This window comes from Kogia breviceps, chromosome 17, assembly GCF_026419965.1.
Source record: "Kogia breviceps isolate mKogBre1 chromosome 17, mKogBre1 haplotype 1, whole genome shotgun sequence".
Taxonomy (NCBI): Eukaryota; Metazoa; Chordata; class Mammalia; order Artiodactyla; family Physeteridae; genus Kogia; species Kogia breviceps.
In genome coordinates this window covers 68,073,680-68,086,892 of record NC_081326.1, presented here as the reverse complement: position 1 = coordinate 68,086,892, position 13,213 = coordinate 68,073,680, and the positions used below count along the sequence as shown (strand labels likewise).

The 13,213-nt window shown below is 45.6% G+C and overlaps 1 pseudogene; it reads right to left on the bottom strand.

Annotated features, from left to right (window-relative positions):
* Positions 1-11,837: 11,837 nt before the first annotated feature.
* On the bottom strand, positions 11,838-12,090 carry LOC131743808 (cytochrome b-c1 complex subunit 7 pseudogene; annotated as a pseudogene).
* Positions 12,091-13,213: the final 1,123 nt, after the last annotated feature.

Genomic DNA, 13,213 nt, shown 5'->3' with positions numbered 1-13,213 from the left:
GCCAGGGAAGGCAATCAGGGTGGAAAGAGACAGCAGTCTTAGCCAATTGCAGTTGAAAGCTTACTTTTACAGGTATTACAAAAATACACCGAACATTATGCTGTCCCTTCCAGAACGTTGTCTGAGGCGCTTGCAAGGAAGGGGTCCTGAAGCTTAGGCTCCACAGCTCCAGGGCAATCACCTCCACATGATTTACTTCTAACTGTGTCCCTCTGGCCACGTGTTGAGGGACGAGGGCAGAACCAGGCGACATGCAAGGAGAGCCTTTCACTAACCCCTGAGAGAGGTAATGCAGTGCAGGGGAAGTGGTGTGTTCTGAGAGTCGAACCAATAGGATTTCCTGATGGATGGGACGTGGGACATGAAAGCACGAAAAAAGCCAACAACGACGGCACATCTTTGGTCTGAGCAGCTGGAAGGATGGTGTCGCCATGAACTGAGATAAAGAAGACTTTAAAAATCCAGTGCCATACACTCTCCTAGCAGCGGCCTGACATAGAGAAGTCCTCTAAATTCTGCGGGCTTGCTTTCCCCTGCTTCTTCTATTTCCCCCAGGAAACACCTGTTTCGCCTCACTCCACAGGTGATACTCTCTCCCTCCCACGCGATTCCTTGCCCACGCCCTGGCTTGGGATCTGCGCTACCTTAAAGAACCCAGTCTTGGCTGCAAGCTCTTCTCTCACCTCCCCAAGGACAGCGCAGAGGAAATTTGGAGGAAACTTCCCAGCGCTGAGCAGAATATGCTAATCCAGAGGCTCAGTCCCCACCCACAGCCTCGCCCCCCTCCTTCTGTGCCACTGACAGCCGGCCCCTCCCACAGACTGCGGGGAAAGGGAGCCGAAAGCTTGCTCGAAGCCTGAAATGCCAAAATCTGTACTCTCTCTGCACTGAAGTTGGGGAACCGAAATCCTACAGTCACAGCCGACATCATCCCGTGTGGGTACAGTGTGTGTGTGTGTGTGTGTGTGTGTGTGTGTGTGTGTGTGTGAAGAGGTTGGTGCCATTACCAGTTCTTAGGGTCTAAACCATCTCCTCCACTGAAAGTCACAACATACAATTAACAAATTCGTTTCCCTGACTGGCTGAAAACATCTGCTTTGTTGAAACTACTCCTGAGCTGAAGGATAATCATAATCTTGACAATAATAACCACACCCCCTGCTGTCGGTAGGTACCATTGTCACAATTTTACAGATGAGAAAACCGAGTCTAATGGTGTCACCAGCTGGCTCTTTTCGAGCTCTGGTCCTTTGCACTTGGCTATTTCTTCTGCCTGGAATTGTCCTCCTCGGACTCTTCTGCAGCTGAGTCCTCATCCCGTTGATCCTTCACAGCTTGACCAATAAGATCTTGGTCAGGAAGTTTTTTCCCTGACCACCCTCAACAGTGGCTTCCCCACCACTCCGAGTTTCTCTCTATCAAATCACTCTATTTTCTTCTCAAAACTTGACACGACTGGTACTGTTGTTTGGTCATTTGTCTACCTGGTTAGAACATATCTCTCCCCACGAGGAAATAAGCTCCGTGAAGTCAGAGGTCTGCTCTGTCCTATTCATCCCCACACCCCAGGAACCAGACGAGGGCTCAGTAAATGAAGCTCTTGACTAGCGCCTCAATTTTACTCTGCTGGCCTCAGCACTTTGTGTCTTCCTCTGCATCGCTGTTGACTGCGCTGGCATGATTCTTACCCACATGGTAGGCCATGCTGGGAATATGTGTATAACCCTTGTTTGCCATTGACTGCCAGATGTTTGAGGCACTACAAATGAGCAAAATGGCCTCTGTAGGATGGACATGGACCAGATCCTCCGGATAACAAATTAGACTCGGACCCAGTGTGCCCGCAAAGATAAACCATTATTTATAAATTAACAATGCCAAATCACTACAAAACAAAAAGAGGAAATACCCCGCAGAGCAAAGGATGTCGAATATTTAAAGTTCAATCTATTAACTCAATTCACATTTTACTCCTTCAATAAAAATGATTGTTGTACAGCTACTGGGTACCACCACTAAGTGCTGGGAATATAATGCTGAGCAAAACCAGACACACACATAGAATCAGAAATGAAGCAAGGAGGAAACAGACATTGTTCCACTGGAGGATGAAAGGGGAGACTGGTGGCCCCAGAGGTGATCAGGGAGGGCTTCCCTGAGGAAGGGACTCTTGAATGGGGACCTGAAGGATGAGTAGGAGTTGGGGAAGAAAGAGTATCCTTTGAGTGGAGGGAGTGTAGAAAGTTCCAGCAACTAGAATAAAGCCAATATGGTAGAATAAAGGAGGTGGGTACACAGATGATAATTCTCCAAATGTACTGTTAGTGCTAAGCCAGTTATTAAAATACTGAAATACTTCTGTACCATTTGGTAAATTTAGCCACTGCCTCATCCCCCTGAGTGCTCCCCCAGTGGCCCAGCTCCTCACCCCTAGAGCCCCAGGGACCTCCCCACGATCCAGCACCTAAAGTGTTAACCGTGCCTAATCAGCAGTTAAACGGTTTAATCCCTGGCGGTACTCACGAACTGGAAGGGAGCTAGGAGGAGACCCTGCAGAGTGTGGTACGATCCTGGGGGAGCCTGGTCCTTACCTAGGAACGGAGGGAATACTGAGGTGCTTTGAACAGAGAGGTCCTGCCGGCTGCAGGGCAGAGAATATGCAGTAGGAGCTGGAGGATGTGATGATGGTAAGCAGGCATTTGGGGGTTCTCAGAGATGCAGGTGACTTGGACTAGGGTGTTGGCACCCAAAATGGAGACATCGGGCCTGATTCAGGGGGTATTTAGGAGATGGAATTGACAGGAAAAATCTAAGACAGAGGGAAGCCCCCAGGAGGACTCTGAGATGTTGGATTTGTAGCACTGGAGAGATGCAGGGAGGGAAAGCCAGTTTGGGGCCGCTGCATTAAGAGATATATTTTTCTCTGTATGAACTAACGGAGCCCACACTGAAGGCTGCTAATATCCTCAAAGAGAGGCAGCCAGGTACTATGTGCCTCGGTTGGACATTTACAACACCACCTATAAAATAGTCTTCCTCCTAAAAAATTAAATTTGGTTAAGCTTCTAGACTTTAACTATCCAGGAGCCCTTTTTACAATGATGGACAAGTTGTATAATCTGTACTGATACAGCAGCAATAGCCTCATATGGCTGCTGAGCCCCTGAAATTTTATTTTATTTCATTAACTTGTGACTAGTGGCTACTATATTGGACAATGTAGCTCTAGATCAAACTATCCATTTACAGGAAATATGGAGGAAATAAACTGTACCATGGGCATACAACCAGCAAAATCCAGGCAGGAGAAATTCTCCAGGACCAAAACAAAAAGCAGTTTCTTCCACAAATAAATTTCAAGGGTTAAAAATGAGAGAGGGGGCTTCTTCCCTGGTGGCGCAGTGGTTGAGAGTCCGCCTGCCGATGCAGGGGACGCAGGTTCGTGCCCCTGTCTGGGAAGATCCCACATGCCGCGGAGCGGCTGGGCCCGTGAGCCGTGGCCGCTGCGCCTGCGCGTCCGGAGCCTGTGCTCCGCAACGGGAGAGGCCACGGCAGTGAGAGGCCCGCGTACCGCAAAAAAAAAAAAAAAAAATGAGAGAGGTAGAGGAGGATGCCATAGATGAAAGGGTACTTAAAAGACATATTAACCAATCACAATGTGTGGGTCTTGTTTACATCTAATTCAAACCAAAAAAGTTATAGATAAAAATAGGACACTTACTAAATAATTAAAAATTTGAACATCACCTGTATAAATTGATGATATTAAGGAAATACGAATTGATCCCTTTTTTGTGTGATCATGACCTTGTGGTTGTGTTTACTAAAAGTTCTTTTGTCAAACAGCTACATCCTGAAATGTTTATGGATGATGTAAAACGATGTGTCATATTTGCTTTAAAATAATAAGAGAGGGGAAATGGATGACAGTGGAAATAAGACAGGATCAGGCAGGCATTCACAGCCAGGGGTTGGGGTGGGTTCATGCAGGTTCAGGAGAGCATTCCATATTTTGCATATGTTAGAACTTCCCCATAATTATAAAATTAAAAATTAAATTAAGCAAAACTAAACTGCCCCCCAAAATAAAAACTATTTTAGGCGTAATCTTGCTAGGCCACGTGGGTCCCCTACAGATGCGCCATCATAATATCCCTGTCCCACCCCTGGCAGCAACAAGACAGCATTGAGGGACAGCTTTTCTCACCAACCTGACAACTCCTTTTCAGTCTTGTGAAGGCAAAATAAAACTTAATAGAAGACTCTCGTTCCTTTGGACCCGCTAAAAATCAGTCCCCAAAGGAGAATCATTCCTCACGGTTTCCAAAATTATGATACTTTTCTCCGGGATTGTTTCTGACTCCATCTAAAAGCATCTTGACTTTCAGTTTCATCTTCTCCCTATTCCCTCCCCCTGCCCCCTGAGCTGGACTTCCAGGGACTGAACCATTTTATCTTCCCAAGCAGTGCTGCCCTCTCTTGCCTCTTGCCTGTGGCAGCTGCGTGTCTGGAACACCCTGAAAAGGCAGGGAGAGGGTCACATGCGGTACGCACACGTGAGATTAAACAAATGTAGTAAACAGTGTTACAAAAACGAGATTACATCCCATGCAGCTTAATGAGGGACATCCTTCACAGACTGTCACCCTTTCTCTGCAGTCATCCTTGGCCGTATGTCTGTAAGTACTAATTAGGATACTGACTAATCCTCGTTTACAGAGACCAAATATGAGTGACTTAAACAAGAGGAGAGCTTGTTTATTTACCTCTTAACAGGAGGTGCTCAGGGAAGGTGGTTTTCTCTGCTCCACGGTTTGATCCAGGTAGATTACCTACCCCGTGTGAAGTTCACTTTAGTAAAAGCTTTTCTACAGTCCTGCATGAAGGGGAGACAGCTGTCTGGGAACCATCCGTTCCTGCTCACCGCCAGACCTCATGATCTAGCATGTGACAAGCACCTCCTGGCAAACCTCCTCGCCTGGGATATGCTGTGCTTTGCACATAATCAAGACGCAATAAACGTTAGTTTAGTTGGTTTAAATATATGTGTGTATATATGTTGAAACGTATTTATGAGGAGATCCCTGCCAAAACAGCAGATGGGGAACTGTGTAATACACATAAGAATACAAAGCAAGGGAAGAGCAACAGAAAACCACTCCATTGTTAGAGTGATTCTACCTCCAGTTAAACTTGGAAAATAAACGGTCCACTTCCCAAGAGGATGTCATCAGGGACTAGTTCTCACACACTCTCCCGGTTCTCTTCTTACCTCTCTGACCAACCTTTTAATTACTTTTATATAAATTTATCCATTTTATTTATTTATTTTGGGCTGCGTTGGGTCTTCGTTGCTGCGCGCGGGCTCTCTCGGGTTGTGGTGAGCGGGGGCTACTCTTCACTGCGGTGCAGGGGCTTCTCGTTGCGGTGGCTTCTCTTGCTGCGGAGCACACGGGCTCTAGGCGCGCGGGTTCAGTAGCTGTGGCTCGCGGGCTCTAGAGCGCAGGCTCAGTAGTTGTGGTGTTAGTTGCTCCGCAGCATGTGGGATCTTCCCAGACCAGGGCTAGAACCCATGTCCCCTGCATTGGCAGGCGGATTCTTAACCACTGCGCCACCAGGGAAGCCCTGACCATCCTTTTCAAATCTTCATTGTTAAGCTTCTTCATCTGCCTGTTTCTCCCGTGCTGATGTTCCTGAGGTTGCAGTGCTAACCTCCTGCCTCCTCCCGGCACATGCTCCTCCTGGTAGGCTCAGCCAATCCTGTGGCCTTTGTGGCCATTTTTGTGCCTGTATCTCCCCAATGCATATCACACACCCAGATCATTCCCGCAGAGCTCCCCTCCTGAACACCCAACTGCCCATGGTCCTCTCCACCTGTGGGAGGTTCCTTCCGTGGGGACACCTGTTTCACTTTAACCACTTTTAACCCCTGGCCCCTCGTTATCTCCTCCACAGCCTCCTGTTTCTGGGGTTTCCTGGTACTTACAAGACAGCTCAAGCTCTCCTGCCCTCTGGGTGTCCATTTGGCTCGTAGGAAACTCACATACCTTGGCACCAGAAAGGCTGCTCTACTCTGCTCTCAACCCCGCTGAAATAGGTGGAGAGGCTGGATGGGTTCCATTAGCACATGTTCAGCAAGGGGAGGGGATTCCAGGCTCATCACCAGGCAGCCCCCTCCCAGCTCCACAAGCACCTCCACTTTGGTTTGGGGACCCAATGCCCCACATTCCACGTGGTGCTACAGAAAGGGGTCAGGTACTGCAGCTCCCCTGGTAACAACAGCATTCACCGGGCCACCTACCAGATGGGAGACTTTGGGCAAGTTACTTCACATCTCTGTGCCTCGGTTTCCCTAAGCTTGAGATGGGGACCATATTGTAGTGAGATTGAACGAGTTAGTATTTGTAAAGCATTTGGAGTGATGCCTGGCACACAGGAAGCGCTTCACTTAGCGCTTCATTTAAGCCAACGAACAACAGAAAAAATGCAAGCAGGAATTTTTGTTGAATAAACAAAAGAGTGAATAAATGAAAGAATGAAGGCAGCCCAGCAGAGCTGGATTCTAATCTCAGCCCTGCCATGGACGTGCCATGTGGTCTAAACCCCTGACACTCAACAGTGCAGTCTGTGGACCAGGAGCTTCCCTGGAAGCAGAATCTCAGGCCGCAGTCCAGACCTACTGGTCAGAATCTGCATTCTAGCAAGATTTCCAGGCGATTCACATGCACGGTGCAGATGGATAGAGAGAGCAGCCCTCATGCCCGACGTTGCTTCTCGTCCTCCTTCACTTCTCCGTGCTACAGCAGAGCAGCGTAGATCCGCGCATTCCTCCAGGAGGGCCCTTCCAGGTTAGCGAGGCTTTGGGCTGCATAAGCTGAGACCACCACAAGCCTTCACCTAGAATCGGTTCTTCTCTGGGTACAAAGGCTGGGAGTGAAGGGGGCCAACCTTCTGGTGCATCAGCCTCCTAACTGGTCCTCAAGTCTTTCAGTCCATTCTCCACACTGACGTCAGGGTCAACTTTCTGCAGCAAATCTGACTGTTGACCCTGCTCCTCCTCCCCTTCCAGTGACTCCCCATTGCCCTCAAGATCAAGTTCAAAGCCCACCAGCTCCTTCACAGCTTGACTCCAACCCACCTCTGCAGCCTCTGTCCCTCTACAGCCTCTCTGACACATTTCAGGCCAGCTACGTGGAGCCATTTGCTATGCTGTTTCAGGGCTGTGGACTTGCAAGGAAGGATAGGATATGAAGAGCAGAGAAGAGTGGAGATGCTCCAGGCTGGACAAAGGTGGCAGAGGCGTGAGTTTGGAATACGGTGGATGTATTCAGGGCCCGACACTTTGGATGTGCTGTACTCATTGGCCGGAATGCCCTTTCTTCTCTATTTCCAACTGATAAGCTTGGCCACATCCTTAAGATCCAGCCCGGCTGTACTCACCTCTCTAAAGCTCTTCTTAATCCATCCAGGTAAAGATGAAGTCTCCCTCCTCTGTGACCAGGAGCATTCTGTGAACAGGTCAATACCACCTGATGTGTGGCAGTGTCCTTTACGTACACGTGGCTGTTTCTTCACTAGACTATTGAGGCAGAGACTGTAGCCCCAGATTCTAGCCTAGTACTTTGCATGTTGTGGGTGCTCAGTGTTTGCTGATATGGAGAATGGCTCCATCACTTCAAGGACAACTGGAATATCTAAGAGGCTAGGGCCTAAGAGTCATATAGACCAACATTGTTATAGTACAGATAAGGGAAAAAGAGCCCAGAGATGTTAAGCAACTTACCCACTGTCACACAGGAAGTTTATAATTCGAACCCAGTTCTGCTCTCAGGATTTTTCCCTTTTCTTTTCAACATTTCAAATATATTCTAAAAAATTACATATACTCATGGTTTTAAAAAGTTAAATACTCCAAAAGCGTGTCTAGTAAAATCACATTCTTGCTCCTTTCCCTGATCCTCAGGCTCTCAGTTTCCAATCATTGCTATGCTAAAGAAGTTCATTGCTATGCTAATATTTGTATATATTTGTACACACACACACACACACACACACACACACATATATATATACACATATATCAGACTTTCTGTTAATATATATGCCCATATATGAGATTCACCAGCTTTTACTTATACTCACAGTAACAAATATAGACCACAATTTTTCAAACTATGGGTAATGATGCATTAAAATGTTATAAAATCAATTGATCACGTCAGCATAGGTGTGGTCTTATTTGTTTTGTTTACTGAAAAAGAATGAAATGGGATGGAACAGAGGCTAGGACATCTACTATGGAAAGATGAAGTATTGTTCCATGACACTTCTGTTTCAGTTTTTTTTTTAATCAAGCCTGTGGAGGTATAATTTGCATATAATAAAAATTCACTCTTTTTTTTGCGGTACGCGGGCCTCTCACTGCTGCGGCCTCTCCCGTTGCGGAGCACAGGCTCCAAACGCGCAGGCTCAGCGGCCACGGCTCACGGGCCCAGCCGCTCCGCGGCACGTGGGATCTTCCCGGACCGGGCCACGAACCCGTGTCCCCTGCATCGGCAGGCAGGCTCTCAACCACTGTGCCACCAGGGAAGCCCAAAATTCACTCTTTTTAAGTGTGAAATTTGATGTGTTTTACCAAATGCATTCAGTCATGTGACCACAACACAATCAAGATATAGGGCGTTTTCACCACCCCAGAAAGTACCCTGGTGTTTCTCTAAAATCAATCTCTTCCCCCATCTTCAGCCCTGGCAACCACTGATTTGCCTTCTGTCAGGCGAGTTTTGCTTGTTTCCACATTAAACAGTTTTGTGTTCTCATATATATTTGTAAGCTCCACGATGGCAGAGATTTTTTTTTCATCTGTTTTATTCACTGCTGTCTCTTCAATGCCTATTTCAGTGTCTGAAAATGTGGTGGTTACTCAATAAATATCTGTTGAAAGAAAATGAATGAAAGAACAAACCAATGAATGAATGAACGAACCCGTTTGTGATGTAAAATATAGTTCTTACAGTGAGTTATGGTCAAAAAAGTTTGGGAGTCCCAGCTGTAGACGATGCCATAGAGTCCGTACATTTGGAAACTTGTTCCATGTCATTTTAGAGCTGTCATGTTGCTTCTAAAGGCTGCAGAGTATTTCACTGTAAGAGTACATGGTACTCCTCTAACTGGTCCTCTGTTGATATACACAGCAGTTATTTCCAATCTTTTCCTACTAATAATATCCTTATACATATGTCACTAAGCAAATGTGTGCATGTATGTGTAGGATAAGCTCTGGAATGTGATATTGCTAGGTCAAGGGTTAGTGCAGTTTTTATTTTGCGAGACATCCGTAAATGGTCTTGCAAAGAGGTTCTCCCGTATTGCACTCCCCCAGCAATTCTGCAGAGTGCTGGTTTCTCACCCTTAATGTGTGAGCAAACATCTTTTTTTTTTTTGCCAGCTTAATAGGTAAACAGGGCACCTTGTAGGAGTTTTAGTTTGCATTTTTTTAGCAGTTAGAGTAAGCCCCGTTTCTTGTGTTTAAAGGCCGCTGTTATCTATTTTTCTATGAACTTGGAACTCTCTGCTCAAGCCCTTTGCTTTTTCCTTTTGGGTTGTTAGTCCTTTTCCTTTTTCATCTGTGGGAATTTATATAGGTCTTAAGGAAATTAGCTCTCTGTCTGCGTCTCACATGTTGGAAACATTTTTTTTCAGCCAAGTGTATTGTTCATCTTTTGGCTTTATAGTCATTTTTGCAAGGCAGAAAATTTTAATTTTATGATATCATATGTGTCAATCTTCTTTTCTTATATGGATTCTGGATTTTGTGTCATGTTTAAAAAGACAAAGTCCTTCCCCATTTGGATATTATTTAAATAAAATCTCCATGTTTTCTTTTAATACTTTTATGGTGAGGGTTTTTTTTTTCCATTTAAATCTTTGCTCCATCTGGAATTTATTTGGGTATGAGGATCTAAGAAGGCATCTAAACTTTGTTTTAGATGGCTACCATTTGTCTAAACATAACACCATTTATTAAATAACCTCCTTTTCTCCCACTGATTTGAAATGTCCTCTTAATCATAAACTAAATTTCTATGAATATTTGCATCTATTTCTGTATTTTTCACACTGTTTTATTGGTCTGTCTATTCATGCACCATTACCAAACTGCTTAATTTATGTTAGCTTTATAATATATTTTAACATCTTTCAGGATTAGACCACCTTTTATTTTTCAGAATTTGATTATTCTCATCTATTTCTTTTTCCACATAAACTTTAATATGTTTAATTCCAGGAAAAAAAATCCTATTTTTCAACTGGGATTATGCTAAATTTAAATATTAATCTAGAGACAGTTGGCAAATGTGTAGTATGCAGCTTCCTCTCTTACAGATATTTTTCCATTTATTCACATGTTTGTCTATGTTCTTCAGTAGCATCTTCAAATTTTATTCATTGACATCTTACACATAACCTGATAACTATATTCCTGGATATGTAATCTGTTTGTAGCTATTCAAAATGGACTTCTTTCTTCCATTATATTTTTCTGTCTGTTTCTTATTTTGGAAGATACTGACTTTTTTACCCAGACATCTTACTGAATTCTATTGTTGGCAATGTTTTCTAATAGAATATCCTGGGTGCTGTGAGTATAAAGTCATATCTACAAGTAATGTCACCCTCCTCTTTAACGTTTACTGCTCTTATTTCTTTCTCCTTTCTGATCACATAAGCTATGCCTTGGGACTATTGTCTGGCATTGACAGAGATCGTGGACTTATGTTCCTAGGTAATGGGCCTGCTTCTGGGGTTTCATGGTTAAGCATGTGTTGTGTGTGTGTCCTCACTCCCCTACAATATCCTGTGTGTGCCCCCATTGTTTTTACAGCTGGGACTGAGGCAAGGGTGGCCCTAGGGAGCAGAGGGAGAACAGAACTGATGCAGAAAATGAGCAAAGTAGGTGGAGTCCGTGTCTTCAGCCCGGGGACCCACAGAGACGCCTGTGTCTCCTCTCTCCTCCTCTTCCAAACTCTCAGACGGCCCCCTACCCACACCATGGCTCCCCACACCCAGCGTCTCAGCCCTCATCATGAAAGCTCACTGAAGCTCAGATTCTAGTCCCAGAGCCGGTGCTGTGTCCACCTGAGCCTCAGTTTTCTCATCTGTAGGGTAGACTCCTACTAATCTGCTCTGCCTACTTCCTAGGGTGGACACGAAAGCAGCAAGGCAACCCTGAGGAATTTAGGCAGCTGGTGGCCCTCCAGCCACACACATTGTCTTTGTGATGATGACTTCAGCTCTCCAGCCAATGGAACCTGAATAGAGTTACGTGCATGGAGAGAGATGCTGCGGGACCGTTTCCTTTCAACTCCCTCCCGGGCTTACACAACAGGCTCTGAGGACCAGGGTGAATCTCCAGGCTCTGCAGTCCTGGCTCTCAGCTCCCAAGCAGAACCCTGCCCTTCCCAGGGAAGGATAATAAATGGCAATGGCATTGCCGACTGGCTCACTGGGACCTCCAAGGGCAGAACTGCTTTTTCCAGGTCAGGCTGGTCAAGAAGAGCCTCGACAGCCATGAGGGAAACCTTGCTATGGCCAATGTCAATGTCTGTCTTCCTGTCACTGCCAGTCGGGCAGCAAATGGGTCTCTGCAGGGCAAAGGATCGGTCGACTGCAATCTAGGCAGCCACTTCCAACTTCCAAAAGCTTTTTTTCCCCAACAATAATTATAATAGATATTTATTTAAAGTAATACATTTACAGCCCAGATAGTTCTACACTGTACATTTCAGGTTTAACCAACTTCATAAAACTACTTTAGGACAGCTGCATCCACAGATTTAGACTACATGATTATTTCTTTGCCCATTCTTCTCTCTCTTTTCTCTCCCAAATAACCTCTTTCAGATATGGTTCAAGGTAGAATTTATCCTCCTCATATTTTGTCCACTGCTCTTTAGGCAAGATCAGCTGCCTTATGGTCAGGTCCAGGGCTCTCTTAATGTGAAACACTGTGTCATTATAAAGGTTCTCAGGAAGCCTTCTTATGGCCTCTTTTACATCGCCATTCTTGTATATTGTATCATCTTGCATTAAGCCCAGTTTATTGAACCCAGAAGCACCGAATACCCTCCAGCCACTAGCTTGATGCTGCAATGGCAGGCCTAAGACAGAAGCATTGCCTGCTGGGTAAGTCCTAGAGCCAAAAACATTTTTCAAAATACACTGACAAACAACAAATTGGGAAGGGAAAAAAAGATGTCGATCGCATCTGTGAGTGTAAAGAACGTGGTCCTAGAGCAAACTGATGAGGCAATCGTTAAGATCATCAAAGGGTAAGTGGACAATTCCCAGAAGAAACAGCGCCAGGAAACATATGAGTTGTTTTTTTTCTGCCTTCTTTTTACTTATTCATAGTTTCTCAGCCTTCTATGAAGAACACTGATGTTACTTTGGCAATCACAAAATAATTATTTTATTAATCTAGACAGCTACTTCGAAAAAGGCCTAAGGCTTCTCCCTTGCCGTCGTGTCCTACAACAACACAGCACCTGATGTGCACTAAAACGTCGGAAGCTGACAGATACTTGGCACATAGATTGGGAGCCACCCTGGGCACAGAGGGGAGGGCCAGTGAGTGGGAGCCCAGGAGGAGTAGAAGACTCAGAGCTGTGAAGGAAAGGATAGCAGTTATGGGTCCAGGGTCTACTGTCAGATGCCCTAGGTTTACCTACCAGCTCGGCTGCTTAGCAACTATGTGATCTTGACTGGCACACTCAGGCTCTAAGACTCATTGCCTTGCCTGTAAATAAGGGGCAGTTGTACACGCCTTTCAACCTCGTGAGAAGTCACTGAGGTGACGTATGGAAGGGAATCAGCACTGTGTCCTACACGTGGTAAACATTCAAAAAATGTACGATTTAATTTGTGTTGTAACTATAACTGAAGAAGGCTTCCTTCTGGAGCAGGAAGGATGGGATTTTAGTCCTGTCTATCAGATGGGACACTATCAGATGGGATTTTAGTCCTCGTCTACAGGACTTACTGAGTCACCTTGGGCAAGTCACATGACTCCCGGGTCCCAGATGATCTCTGAAGCCTCTTCCAACCCGGACATTCTGAATCTTGTTCTTAGACCACCGCTGTTGGCCTGCTTTGGGTTCAGTGGGATCCCAGCCCACTTTCCCAGTCACTCTCCTCACCCAGATGGGATCCC